Raw genomic sequence first — 13,943 nt, 5'->3', positions numbered from 1 at the left:
GGAGATGAGAGGTGGAGCTTGGCATTATTCTTGATGCACTTCCCTGGCCACAACTTCTCCAAAATCCCTTTTGTCTTTCTGGGTTTTTTGGCAGGGAATGAGAGCAGCACAGCTGTAGTGTAACAAAAGCAGACATGAGACCAAAAATAAAATAAAAAAAAGTTGGTACTGAGAGGGTTAAACCCATTTAAGGGGTTAAATATGCAATTACCACTGACTAAAACCAGAGAGACATATAGATAAATAGAAGAAATGAAGTCCCCAGGTTCCATTCAGAAGCCTTCATCACATTACTACCAGACAGAAAACTCTTTAAGTACCATTTTCAGATGTTAAATCATTGTTCGTGCAGCACATATTCTCACTATTCCTGGGGGAACAATATCTGAAGACAGCGTGCTAACAAATGCAATCCAGTAAACAGGCATTTTTCCTCTTGTTGTTAGTACCTTTGTGTTCCAGCTCCCAGCTCTGTCATCCATGCCTTCTCTCTGCTTTGAAGTTAAAGTACTGAATGAGCGTTGTCATCTATTATCCAGAGTGTGCATGTAGATTATAAATAAGAAATAAAAGTGACTTTCAGTACACTGCTTTTGCATTAGCAAGTTGCCTTCTCTGTTACCTCCTCTGTCCTTCATACTTTGCTACCAACATTATATTAAAAATATGACTTTAAGTGTTTCTTCTAGAATGCTATAAAATATGTACACAGCAGAGACGAAAGTTTTACTGAAACAAACAAGTCCAGCAGTTTAACCAGGTTCATGAGTTCAGCTTCAACAAACTGTTTAACCCTTATCTGCAGATGTCCTTCAGGCCCCTGACACATTAATTGCATCCCCAGCTTCTTTTGCATGCACACTACTGAGCACAGAGCTATTAATTACACCGGAGTTTATTTACAGAAAGAACCTTTTCCACTATTGATCAATTATTTATTAATATTTTCTGGCGTAACGATTTTTTTCATTTTAAGGCCACAAATAAACACTTTTCCTACAAGAAACAGCACTGACCTATTTCAATTCCATTGGCTTGTTCCTGGTAAGCAAACTCATCTCCACGAACACAATTATGAGACATAGAAACATTTCTCCCATTGCTTCATCTGAAGGAAGATGTGAGCACAATCTGCACTTTTAAGTGATCAATCCCTTTAATCTTCACAGAATGATGGTTTGGGTTGGAAGATCATCTACTTCATACCCCCCTGCTGTGGGCAGGGACACCTTCCACTTCCCTCTGCTTTCAGCTGGCTTCAACAAGCATCACTTTGGGTGTCTTAATCCACACATGCTGCCTAAATTATGGCATCATAGGAGGGAAAGAGAAAGGTTTTTGAAGCCCTGAGGGGTGGTGGGCACCAAGGATGTGAGTAGAGAGTTTTGTCCTGGCCCTGCCCCAGTGGGGAGTGCCCTGGGCCACCTCTGGGCAGGGACACAGTGGTCTCAGGTCTCACACATCATCTGCCCAGACATGCCCCTGCAAAACTTTTGAGGAAATCCAAGCAGAACCAAAACCATCACTGCATGACAAACTGGAACCACAGAATCATTTGAGTTGGAGAAGACCTTCAGGATCATCTAGCCCAACTCCTGATTGCACTGCCAAGTTACAAAGCCAGCTTTGTAAAGAGTAAGCACAAGCCCGGGAACAATATATTCTATAAATAATGACAACGCTTTTATACTTAATAAATTCCTCATTAGTCAGTGGAATACCTATTTTAGATGACCAAAAGCATACCCATGCACCTAGCTCTCCTTCAATTCCATGTTCAGGTCAAAGCCTTGGCAGAGTTAATGTCCACAACACCTGTGTTGTTTCAGATGAAGGAAGCACTATCTCCCCAGCACAAGGGGATCAGCTCCTAGAGACAAGATGAGAGGAGGTGAAAAGCTGGTCTTAGGAAACATGAGATCAGGTACAAAAGGGATTCTTTGCTGTCAAAGACCTGAGGACCAAAGCTCCTCTGGAGAGAAAGAAAAGGCTGGATGGGACACACCACTGGCAATGCCCTGGCTGCTACCTGCAAAACAATGGTATCAGCAAGATTTCCTGAAAATAAAGTCCCTTGGTGCAGCTCCCTGTCTCTGCAGTGACTTTTGGGGCAGAAGGGGAATTGCCTCTTGGCTCTTCTGGCCGGGCAGCAAGATTTGCAGTCCATTTGTGCCTCAGAATGGGCTGGTCAGGTAAGGAATCTGCAGGGCAGGCACAGAGGAGCTCTGCTTCCCTTCATCCCTCCAGGTGTCCTGGATCTTTCTTCCTTTCATCCTTTTGGATAAACAATAATGATATAAGGAGGTTCAAGCACAGTCCAGTGTTTTTCACTTGGACATATGGGAACCACTCCTTTTATAAAATGCTTTTGGTAAATGGTTCAAGTTCCTGTAAAGACTGGGGCAATCTAGTAATGATTTTCAAGGCTATCATAGAATATCCTGCATTGGAAGAGACCCATCAGGATCATCAAATCCAACTCCCGGCCCTGCATAGGACACCCCAAAAATCCCACCACGTGCCTGTCACCTACTGCCTGTCTGGAACACCACCAAGAAAAAAATGAGACGGAGAAAAACAGAATAGAAGAAGAGGCAGTCCTTACCTCCACCTGGACAAGATGGAAATGTGATGGTGCCTAACAGTGTTTCACTGGCAGACAGCACATCTGCAGACAGCTCAACCAGCCTGGAGAGCCCCACTCTCCTTCCCTTACGTAAGGTAGCAATGGAATCTCTGGATGCATATGGATTATCAGAAGCCCCATATAAATGTCAAGGGCATGCTGGTGCCAGTCATGCTCAGGAGCCCCTCCAGCTCTGGGAAAGCACCACATGCAGGACCTGACTGTGCCTTACCCTGGGGAAAGAGGCAGCCCCTGTGTCCTTGACATTCACTGCAGGATGCCTGTCAAACATATGAGAAGATGAAGGGGTACTTTTTCCTTGCTAGAGGCCAGTTTTCCATTCAGCTCCTGTCCACAGGCTGAACAAACTGAGCCCCAGCCTGGCTCCCTTACTCAGCAAGTTCGTGTCTTGCCCAAGATGACTAACAGGTAAATACTCCCAGGTTTCATGAGTTCATTTAACAAGAGCACTACCTTCCCAGCACAAGGGGATCAGCTCCTAGAGACAAGATGAGAGGAGGTGAAAAGCTGGTCTTAGGAAACATGAGATCAGGTACAAAAGGGATTCTTTGCTGTCAAAGCATAATATGTCAGCTTGTGATAAACCTGAATTGCTTCATATACCAAGGATCACTAGACATTAGCTGCTTTTTATATGGCAATATGGTACAGAGGTTTCAGACAGAATATTGTTTTATGTTGATCATGATAAAACTCTCTGTAGCTCTGATAAAGCCTGCACAGGCTTTTCATTCAAACTAATGAGTGATACTGGCTGTTGGATGCCGAGGCACGCTCTTGATGCTTTCCAATGGTTCAACTCATAACCAGGAATCAATTCAGCCTGGATAAGCAAGAGTGTTACTCATCTAAGGGGTTTTGAATGATGATCCTGTTCCCTGTGCTTTCCCCAGGTACATCTGAAAAGGCAGGTGACAAAGGGAGATCCTGTTCCCTGTGCTTTCCCCAGGTACATCTGAAAAGGCAGGTGACAAAAGGGAGCACCACATGCTGGCAAAGCACATCTCTTACCTGGGGATCTCCTGGGTGCAGCTGGCTCTGAAGGAACAGTTGGCTCACTCTGTAATCAGCCATCAAACAGCCCCAGCCCAATGGGCGATTCACTTAGCACAGGCCTTGTGCTGCTCTGCTTTCCAACATCTGTTTCAATGCTTGTCATCTCCCTGCTTTAAACAAATGTGCTGCAGATGTCTTGTCTTGTGGACGACAGGGACTTGGCAGAGACAGGAACAGAGGCCTCCAAATGACAGAGGCGTGGCTAAGGCAGTTACTGGGGGGTTCCGGATGGACTCTGTGCACTGAACATTAAATGGGATTTTCACTCACACCCCCAGCCCATGTCCCCCGTCCAACCTCCTGTCTTCTACTTCAGATTTAAGGGAGTGATGAAGGACAGTGACTGGGATGGAGACTGAAGTGCAGCCTCCTCAGAAACATGTGTCCTGAGTCTTCTCAAAATCATCATTGACATATACAATTAAAACACACTCATTGGCTCATCATTTGTCCCAAGGACAACATGATACAAGACTGGACTCAGAGGGAAGTTGGTTTTTTTCTCATCCAACCCAAGCCATTCTATGATTCCATGATAAGACTGTTGATCAGGCACTGGGGAAAAACTTCCTAATGGAGAGTTGAGCACCAAAAGACCTGGGTAGGACTGAAAGCTCCATTGACAGGCTGCTGAGACACAGATCAGGCAGACTCAGGAGTGTCAAAGACACACTCTACTCCAGCCTTTGGTCTGCATGGAAAGACTGGGGGAAAAAAGTCTATTTTTCCAAAACCCACAAATAAAAACGTTAAGACTAGAGATGAGTTCACAGCAAACCTGGGCTGGTGGGCTGCCCTATCCTGAGCGTGGCTACAGCCCAGCCAGGCCATCAGCCAGCACTGGAGCAGTTCCTACCTCCATGACCTTGGAAGGATCCCCAAACGTGAACACGGCACGCGCTTCCCTGCCCCCAGGGAGAGGCACATATTTTTGCTCACAGTTTATGAATCTTTGACGTGCAGTCCCTATGACATAGCCTTGGAAGGCCGTATCTTTTATTTATTATGCCTAGCAATTGTCCTTGCAACCAATTATGAAAAAAAGCAGGTGGTCAACAGAAACTCTGCAAAATAAAACCCCTCAGCAAAGCAAACACCGTACCTTTCAGAGTAAGAAAAAATACTGTAAACAGAGCTAATCACTGTTAAACCCTTATAATCCAGTCCTTGCCCAAGTTAAGAGACTGAAACCAACAGTAAAACACTTCAAAAAGCATTAATCGGAGGAATTGGTGAATCATTTCTCAAGGAAAAGGAGCCAGAACTATTTTAAACTCCGAACACTCACTGTGTTCTGAAAAGGGGCTCAGACCTATCCTGCCAGACTGGACTGAGGGACAAGAGTCCCACACCACCTGCTGGGATGGCTGCTCCAGGAACAGCTGCTCCAGGGACCTGGGGAAGGGCTGCCAATATGGGCAGTCATAAAGGAAGATGTGTAGAACAGCAAAGAGCCCACTTTTAGCTCCTCCATAAAACAGCTACAGTTACCAGCATTCCCTGCTCCTTCTTGAGTATTATATTCAATAATATTAATAGGCTCATATTTACCATATCTTAAAAGCTAACAATCCCATTGCCAGCGCTAATTAAAAAGACAAGAAGCAGAAAAGAAGCAGTGGATTATTTCTTCAATATGGATTCACGCCTAGATTTAATAAAACCTGCTTTAGTGTTATAACCTCACATTTGTTTCAAGAACACTATAAAAGATAAGTCTGCTTTTTGTTGTTTATTGACTTGGAGGGTTTTCTTTTGGATCTGTAATACAGCATTACAGCCATGGGAAAGCAAGGAAGGAGACTGTTTTCCCTGAACAAAACAACTGCTTTTGCTACCCAAACACCATGTCTGGGAGGAAGAAACCAGCACAGCTATTGAGAGGGAAGAACAGGCACTAAAACGAAGCACTGGTGAGGTTCAGCTGTCCCAAACCCTCTCTGTGACCTTACAGAAAGAACTTTACCTCCAGCTACAAGTGAATGCCACAGCCAGCTGTTCCAGAGGAGACACTTTGGGGGTTCTACCAGACACAGAACAGCCCTGTCCCAAACACAGAGCTCCCACACCTGCACACTCAGCACACTGGATGCTTTCAAATTTAGCTTTCCAACAAAATCCAGAGCAGTTGCTTTCCACACACACCTGTCCATCCTGCTCTGAGCCTGAAGAAGAGGGATGACATAGGAGAGCAGGTATGCAATGCAACACAACAAAGTCAAGATAAACTGCAGCCACTCTCCTCAAAACCAGAGCTATTCCTAGGTGAGCTCATCTGCAGATCAAGTTTCTCATTTAAGCAGAGGCCAGAAGAATTCTCCTGGAGACTGCTGAGACTGGACTGGGAGGATCTGAGTGCTCTAAATGCTTTCTTATCCATGAGGAAAGCTATGTTGCATCTTGTTTCTAATTTTTGCTGGAAGATGCTGGGCCCCACTACTTCTAACAAGTTCCATTCTCCTTCCCAATGCCTGTCTGACCTTTCTCCTTCAGTGAATCACTTAATTATGTGGAAAGAGAAATACAAAACGGTGATGGTTTAAGAACACAAATGCTCCAGCTTCATCCGTGAGAGAGCAGCCAAATCCACCCAAAGTTGTGGGTCTGCTGCTGATTCAGGATGCCAGAAGGTACTAGGGAAGATCCACCCTCTGCCCACACAGTCCTTGGGAACAGCTAGGGACCTTACCCTATTTCTGCATCTCACTGATTACTGGAAAAAGGAGGAAAAAAGCAAGAATGTCAGACAGTCAGTGGTCTTACAACATTTCACTGGTGTTGCAGTTCTTTCCTGGCAGACATTTTTCAGTATTGGTGATAATAACAAGGAAAATTTAAGGAAAACTTGATTTGAGCACGCCAGCAGCAACCACATTCTTTTAGCTTGTGATCACTCTAGCTCAAATACACAAGATTTTTTGTCCCCCTCCCTTCCTGCACTTAATTTCCAGGTAGAGTTTGTTAAAGCCTGAAATCCCACCTGAACTTTGGAAAGTCTTAAAAAAAAAGAAAAAAAAAAAAAGGGAAAAAAAAGAAGAAAAAAGACCCATACACAAATATTTGGCTAAGTGACCCATAGCAAATTGCGTAATGCCAGTTAAAAGTTGTGTTTTCTAAGTATCAGCCCCAGAGGTTTTATCTGAAATAAAATCCTGATTACTTCAGATTCTGGAGGCAAACTGTGACCTTGCTCTGCATCTCCAAATTTGAAACATTTGTGTTGTGCCCCTCGATAACGATGCCTCTTGCTAGAAAGGAATTAAATCCTTTCCAAAAGTTGCTTATTTTATTTCATAAGGTAAGAAGGCCCCAAATGTGCATATAAGAATTAGTTCAGCCTTAAAGCTTGATCAAAAGAGGTCACCTAAACTTGGAACTGCAGTGCTCTACCAAGCAAAAATGACCCATCTCCAGGCATGCAGCTGCATGCCCAGTGATGTTTCTGTCTGTAACCATCCTAGTCCTCAATCCTGTGGTCATTAAATGAGAACCAGTATTAGGTCAGCACACAGAACACAAGGAATTATATCCATTTCTTGCATCCTTCTCTTTGATTTGCTGGGGAACACGCTCTGAGAGCTGGGGGCAAAGGGGAAAACTGCACTGATGAGTTTTACAACACATTGTCAGAGAGATTAAATAGCCCAACTCTCCTCAACCTTCACTTTATCAGCCCTACTTTCAGTAACCTGGAAAAAAAAACAAGAAAAAACCTAACAAAACAAAACAAAAAGCAAACAAAAACCCATAAAAGAAAAAGAAGAAATATGATTCAAAATAAATTGAAAAGCCCAACTTGTAATAAACCTGGCACTTGCCCCAGGCTTCAGGGATGTCTGAGACTATACACTCCACAGACACAATCTGTAGCTTTTATAGGGGAAAAAGAGATATATTTGCACTATTTAAAACAGGTTGCAAATATAGTTTATGTTTTGAAAATGCAGGGAGCACGGCTAACAAAATACAGAATGCAGCAACAAAACAAGCAACACTATCCTACAAAACTGTCATTATATAATGTCACTGTTTACACTAAGCCTCCAGAAGATACCTTCTGTTATTTTTTTTTTAATTAATGGGGTGCTATGCAGTTAAATAAACTCATGAAGAGCATTCACAACTTCTGCATTTTTACTCCATATCCCAATCTTTATTTACAACATCACTGTTATAAATTACAACAGTACTGTTAACATTCTTATCACTTGCTGGGATACCCAGTGGAGCTCCCCTGAATATAATGCAGGAAACCATGGCATTTGATTCTGTTCTTATTTAAAGGTTTTTAAGTCAGAAGAAACTCCACTGAAATCAGGGGCTACGCTACTGAAAACAGCTGCAATTCTGCTGCTGCTCCTCAGGCACTGCCAAACAATCTCCCTACATGCAGCGTGTCTCCAAATAAAGTTAAATTAGTTCTAAAATATCAGCAATCCATGCAACTTCTTATTAGTGTGAAATTACTTAAGCCTTAATTCAGCAAGGTACTTAAGCACATTCCTAATTTTACAGGCATGAGACGTACCAGTGACCTTAATCAGACTAGTCATGCACTTACATTTAGGCACATGCTTAAGCATCTTGCAACGTTAAAAGCCACGATGAGGAGCAGTTCCATGTGAATTAAAAGCTGCTTTATACCTTCATAGGCACACTACCATTTAAAGTTTGAGATATATATGTATATTTGCTACAAATAAGTGGCTGCACCACTTATAAAACAACCCTTAAAGTATGAAGATCACTGGAGGAGGAACAGTCTTTAATAATCTGAATAACATCAATCAGTTGAAACAGACTTTTAATTCATATCTGATGCTTGCTGGAAGCCTTTTGCAGTGTATACACGTGCTGGCTAACAGCTTTAAAGCATTCCTTTGCAGACTTTCCCTAAACAGCACTCCTGACTGTGGAACTTTACTGCTTATGAGTAAGCATAAGCAAATATATGGGGAGAGAGCACACCTACGAAAACAGCTGGGAACAAACACACCACTGCTGAATTTTCACAGAGATGCAAGGCTGAAAATCAACCCAGCAAACATATTTCAGAAGCTCCATCCCTTCAAAGAGCCCACAGAAACCTAAACGATTACTGCCTGATCCTAATTTACCAGGTGAAGTAAAAGCAGCTATTGTAAAACAATAAATAAGTACAGAAATAGACATGGGCAGCCTACAGAGGACTTCTGGATTTGGATGTGCACATAACCCAGGTGATTACATGTCTAATCCAGCTTCTGCATGTCCCTGCTTGTACCTGAACACACAACAGCAGAGCTCTGGGTGCCAGTGTCAAGGTGCTCTGAGGACTCAGGTTTATGCAGTTATTCATCAAAGATCTCAGAAGCAAAATAAAACAAAACCAAGACAAAGAGAAAACAATAATCTCAGCAAGTGCAACTAAGCAGTAGTTTCCCCTTACCCTTCAACAGTTAGAGAAAATTTAGGGCTTGTTGGTGTCAATAAGTAGTTATAACAAAGACATTAGCAATAGTGAGGGTAGAGAAAGCTGCATGAATGTTCTCAGCATGGTTCATTGACAACTGATCTAAAAATTGAATTATTAAGGAAAAAAATCATTGATTCTAAAACCCAGGCAAGGTAGCCAGCCTATGTTAAAACTTATTTAATTTTTCCAGCGCTGCTTCATTCCTAAGCTCTCAGAGCCACAGCTTTTCCATTGAAAAGCAAAAGACATTTTACGCACAATTTTCCCTCTACTAGAAAGAGGTATATTGTGCCCTTCAGTGAACATAAAATTGATATTATCGTCTCTTAGTTTATATCTCACTACTTAACCTTCAGATTAAAAGTTATTAGATTTGAATGACTAAAAAGACATCATGTCACCTTCCGTTCAATGCTGGGAGATGGCAGAACTTGGGGGAAAAGTCTGAATGATAAAAAACACAAAGTTACTGGGAGCATAAAGTTGTTTTTCACAATCTCTGATGAAACAGCAGAAGCTCTACAAATGCAGTCATCTTTCCACCATGTTGTAATCTTCAGTTATGAGGGTACTACAATACAAAATCAGACACAATCCAATAGCCTGCATGGAGTTTAATCTATACTTTCAAATGGCTCCTTCAATAGCAACAGCAGTTTAATAATTAGGCTTTATGTCTCTTTGGACAAAATGACTCAACACGGACGCTCCCTTAAAGTCTAACAAACAATTTTGGTCTAACCCAGTTATGTCAATATGAAACAAAGACTTTATCTTGGATCTAATTTAGCAGTTTTGCTCTACAGAGATAAGTCCAAATCATGATCAATGGGACTGTAAAACTCCTGATGTGGTCTGTAACCTCTCCTCACGAGTTTGCAAAATAACATGAAACTCACCAACTCAAAAAAAAAAAAAAAAAAAAGGCATTTCTTTCATTTACACTGCAATATATTCAGATTTCTTTCTAGTCAAATTTTCTTTTTGATCTGCCCAATTAAAACAGCCTCTCAACAATACACCAAATCCCCCCCTTTCTTGTACATTTTCCTTGTCTTTGAACATGAACAAAATCTGAAGAACCCACATATTCCCTCTGGAGGTCGATTCCCTCAATCTAACACTACACATCTCATTTCATGAAACAACCTCTGTCAAAGGCCCAACTATGGCATCTTCACACATACACCCCAAACAGCCCAACTGCAGGCACTTACTTGGGCACAGACCAGAATCTTAGTCCAAATTTTTTTTGTTTATCAAGCCTTCTTTTATATATGAAGAAAACTGTGTTTTTCACTTGCAGATATTTACTGGAATAGAAGCACAAAACAGGATACAACAGGAAAACCCCCTTCTTTCCTTACTTGGTGGACACATGGCAAAACTAGTATTTATCTAAATTCTTTAGAAAGCTTGAAGTGACACTTCATAATTACAGTATAGTACAGCTCAAAGACGAAGTGAAGAAAAGAAACTTCCCCACAATTCTTTACATAAACCTCCTCCTTCTTTCTCCACATACCAGTTGCGTTTGTATTTCTATGCCAGTTTGTCATAAACACGGCCACCTTGTAACCCTTTTTATCAAGCAATCTATGCACTACCTAAAAGTACACTACACTCCATCAGACAAGCTATAGGTTTACATTATCCAAACATTCCAATTCTGCCTGCTCAGCGCAGCTTGTCAATAAATGCAAGCAATTGCAAAACAGCAGTGTGTGTTTTTTTCCTTAAGAGAACACTGATAGGAGCCTGCCAGTTCTGCAAAATAAACCCTTTGCAATCTCTGCAGCTAATCTGTCAACAAATTGCTATTAAAGTCATACCTCCTCAAAGTTCAAAAGCTTTCTGGATTAGACAAAGATACTGAGTTTTATACTCGTGGGGCAGTACTTGAAGTTACAGTATCAAAGTGGATCCGGCTATTGATGTGGAGAGGTTTGTATTTCTGCCACCATGCAACACAGCACTTGGTGTCTTGCTGATATGCATGAGGATTCAACTTTGTTATCATTCTCTTTGTTCAATTCATAGTCTTGTTTCACTGCTAATAATGTGAAGAACACTTTAATGAATAGTCCTGAGGATAAAAATAAAATGCAATAAATAATATTTATTTTATAAGCTTAAAACAAAAAAAAAAAGAACTGTCTAGGACTGAGGCATCAAACCTTCTATTTGAGTAGATGTCAGAAACCACTGAAGCAACTACAGCTGTGATCATGAACATTAAAAGGCAGTTTGTCCCTATGAGTCTTTATTTATTACTGCTTGGTAGGAAGGAGTCACCCCGTCATTACATCCCTTCTGCCCAAGCTTCCCTCACCCAGCCTGACCTTCAGCTTGTGGGTCACTCCAACACCCATTCTGCACCTCCCAAATGTTTTTCACGATGCCTCAGAGCCAACAGTGAAGTCTGTTGCCAGACTCTGCCTGGTACTCTGTTCCCAGGTTTTCTGTTCTGTCACTTGGTGCCTCTGGGCACTTTGGGACGAAGCTCCTGAGCCCCACTACCTGACCCCAGACCAAATCCCTGCTTCATCTCTTTAGGAAGTACAATGATCCAGGTAACCTTCATGCCTGCCCCAGACTTTATAACCAGGTCACCAAACCCCTGCCCATTCCACCCCATCCTGACAATCATTGCCATGAGATGCTGACCTCTGGCACCCCTGGGGTCAGCAGCAGTGGGAAGGCCACCTCTCCCACCCCCAGCAGGTGCAAAAATACTGTGAGAAAAAGTTCTCTTTCCCTTATACTCTGGTTCTGAGGGTGACTTCTATATGCGTTTCCACTTTTACCCAACTCTTCTACAGACATCCCGTCCCTGAAGAGTCACTTTTATTGCTTTGCCTTTCTTACTTCACCAGCATAAACATCAGTTGGCGTTACTTGGCTTTATTATAAATAGCAGAACGCATCCCCACATTTGCTACTCCCAGCTTAACAGTACATTTTATGAGATTGCTAATGCTAAAATAATTGAGCATCACATCACTCTCTGTCTCCCTGCATGGCAGAATCACCCTAACATGACATGGGAAGCAAAAAACTTGTCCTACAAGTCCTCCCTGTACTCATAGCAAGAGTGATCACACCATACACTTCTCCTGCAAACATATGAACATCTGTGGTGCTCCATATTTTTCCATGGTAAAATATTTACAAGTCTGCAAACCCATTAAAACTTCCTTAAAAACCCCTCAAGTATTTCTGTTTTCCTCTCTCATATTAACAAAGCTATTAGTCCTAATAAATTCATAAATGTCACCAAAAATGTGACCCTAAATTCAGCACAGATGCTTTCACAAGCCATTGTACATGCAGGTTTCACTGTTCTGCCACGCTCATCATGGGAACACAAAACTAACCACAGCAGCATAGCTCAAACTACCCACCACTGATTTTTCTTTTTTTTTTTTTTAGACAAAACAAGTGCCAGGTGGCAAAATGAAAAGATTTGAATGAAATGCTCTTAAGAAATAGCTGTTTAATTCAGAACTCATTCATTTGTATTGAAGGAGTGTTTTGTAGAACGCATTCTGTTAAGTGACCTGAGAGCATATGTTGTATACGGAGAAACATCTAAACATTATGCTCCATGTTGTATGTGTATCTGTAAATGCTTGCATTAGCTGTCTGGAAACAACGGGGTTTTCTTCTTTTCAGCGTTTAAAAATGTTTTCCAAACACCAAGGTTGATATTTTTATGCTAGCTCCGATTACCCTTTTATTGTTATCAGGATTGGGTTTGTTGGTCGTTTTTTTATTTAATAACTGTTTTAAACTTTGCAATCAACTTGCTTTAAAAAGGATAAACTCCATAGAGAAGTTAGTCATCAAAACCAATTAACAGCAGAATTCAAACACAGAACATAAAGGTCTTTGAAGAACTTGGAGAAAAGCAAGATCCCCAACCACATTCTCTGTACTGGCAGAGGATAAATAAACTCCAAGCTAAAATCAGAGCTGTGTGAAAGCAAACCCAAGCCTGGCAATCCCATCCCCAGCCTGAACACTCAGGTCTGTGCTGGGCACTGTTTGGGGAGGGCTGGAGGACTGGGAATGAATGGGTGCCACTCCTTAATTGACTGAATGGGCAGCTGAATGACAACAGCCATTACGTGTGAGGTGACAAAATTATCTGAGACATCCTGAGCTCTTGGGACAGCTACCAGCCTTGGGATGGCTGTGGAGAAGCCCTGGCACAGGGGTGGAGGAGCAGAGGTGTGAGCCATTCTGGTCCACCTAGTGCACGTCTGCATGATCCCCCCTCCCTGTTTCTCTCTGCACAAAGCCTCACTGGAAAATTCCATAGTGCTCCTATGGAAAACACAGTGTAATTAACTCATTTTGATACTAAGCCTTTTTTAAGATGAGACCTTTGTGTTGAACATATTTTACTCCTCTTCTACTGTCCTATATTAATCAAAGCTGTAACCCCTGTTGTCTTTGCACTACGAATCAGAATGTGCCCCTGGCAAAGAATGAGGGAAAAGTCAACAGGAATTAAGTTTCAGTGCAACTGTTTACTCAACTGTGGCCTGCAGTTATTGAAATTTTATCCATGGTTTTGTGTGACTACTGCAGTAATGAATTCAGCATGGCTGTGATTTTCTCACTGATGGTATTCTCACTTCAAGTAAAAACCTGTAGGACGAAATGATTGAAACAACCAAAGTCTGTGCATTTAGTATCATCCATTTTTCTGACTTGTTTAATTATGGCAGCTTTCTGTCTTAGGTTGGCAAACAGGGTGCCCTGCTCCTTCTCAAGCCT

General features: G+C 42.0%; 1 protein-coding gene across 11 annotated transcripts in view; it reads right to left on the bottom strand.

The window, feature by feature from the left end:
- Positions 1-13,943, bottom strand: part of FOXP1 (forkhead box P1) — a 377,320-nt gene that overhangs the window by 147,562 nt on the left and 215,815 nt on the right. The window lies entirely within an intron of this gene.

The sequence above is a fragment of the Serinus canaria genome, chromosome 12 (assembly GCF_022539315.1).
Source record: "Serinus canaria isolate serCan28SL12 chromosome 12, serCan2020, whole genome shotgun sequence".
Taxonomy (NCBI): Eukaryota; Metazoa; Chordata; class Aves; order Passeriformes; family Fringillidae; genus Serinus; species Serinus canaria.
This window is presented reverse-complemented; position numbering and strand designations above follow the sequence as displayed.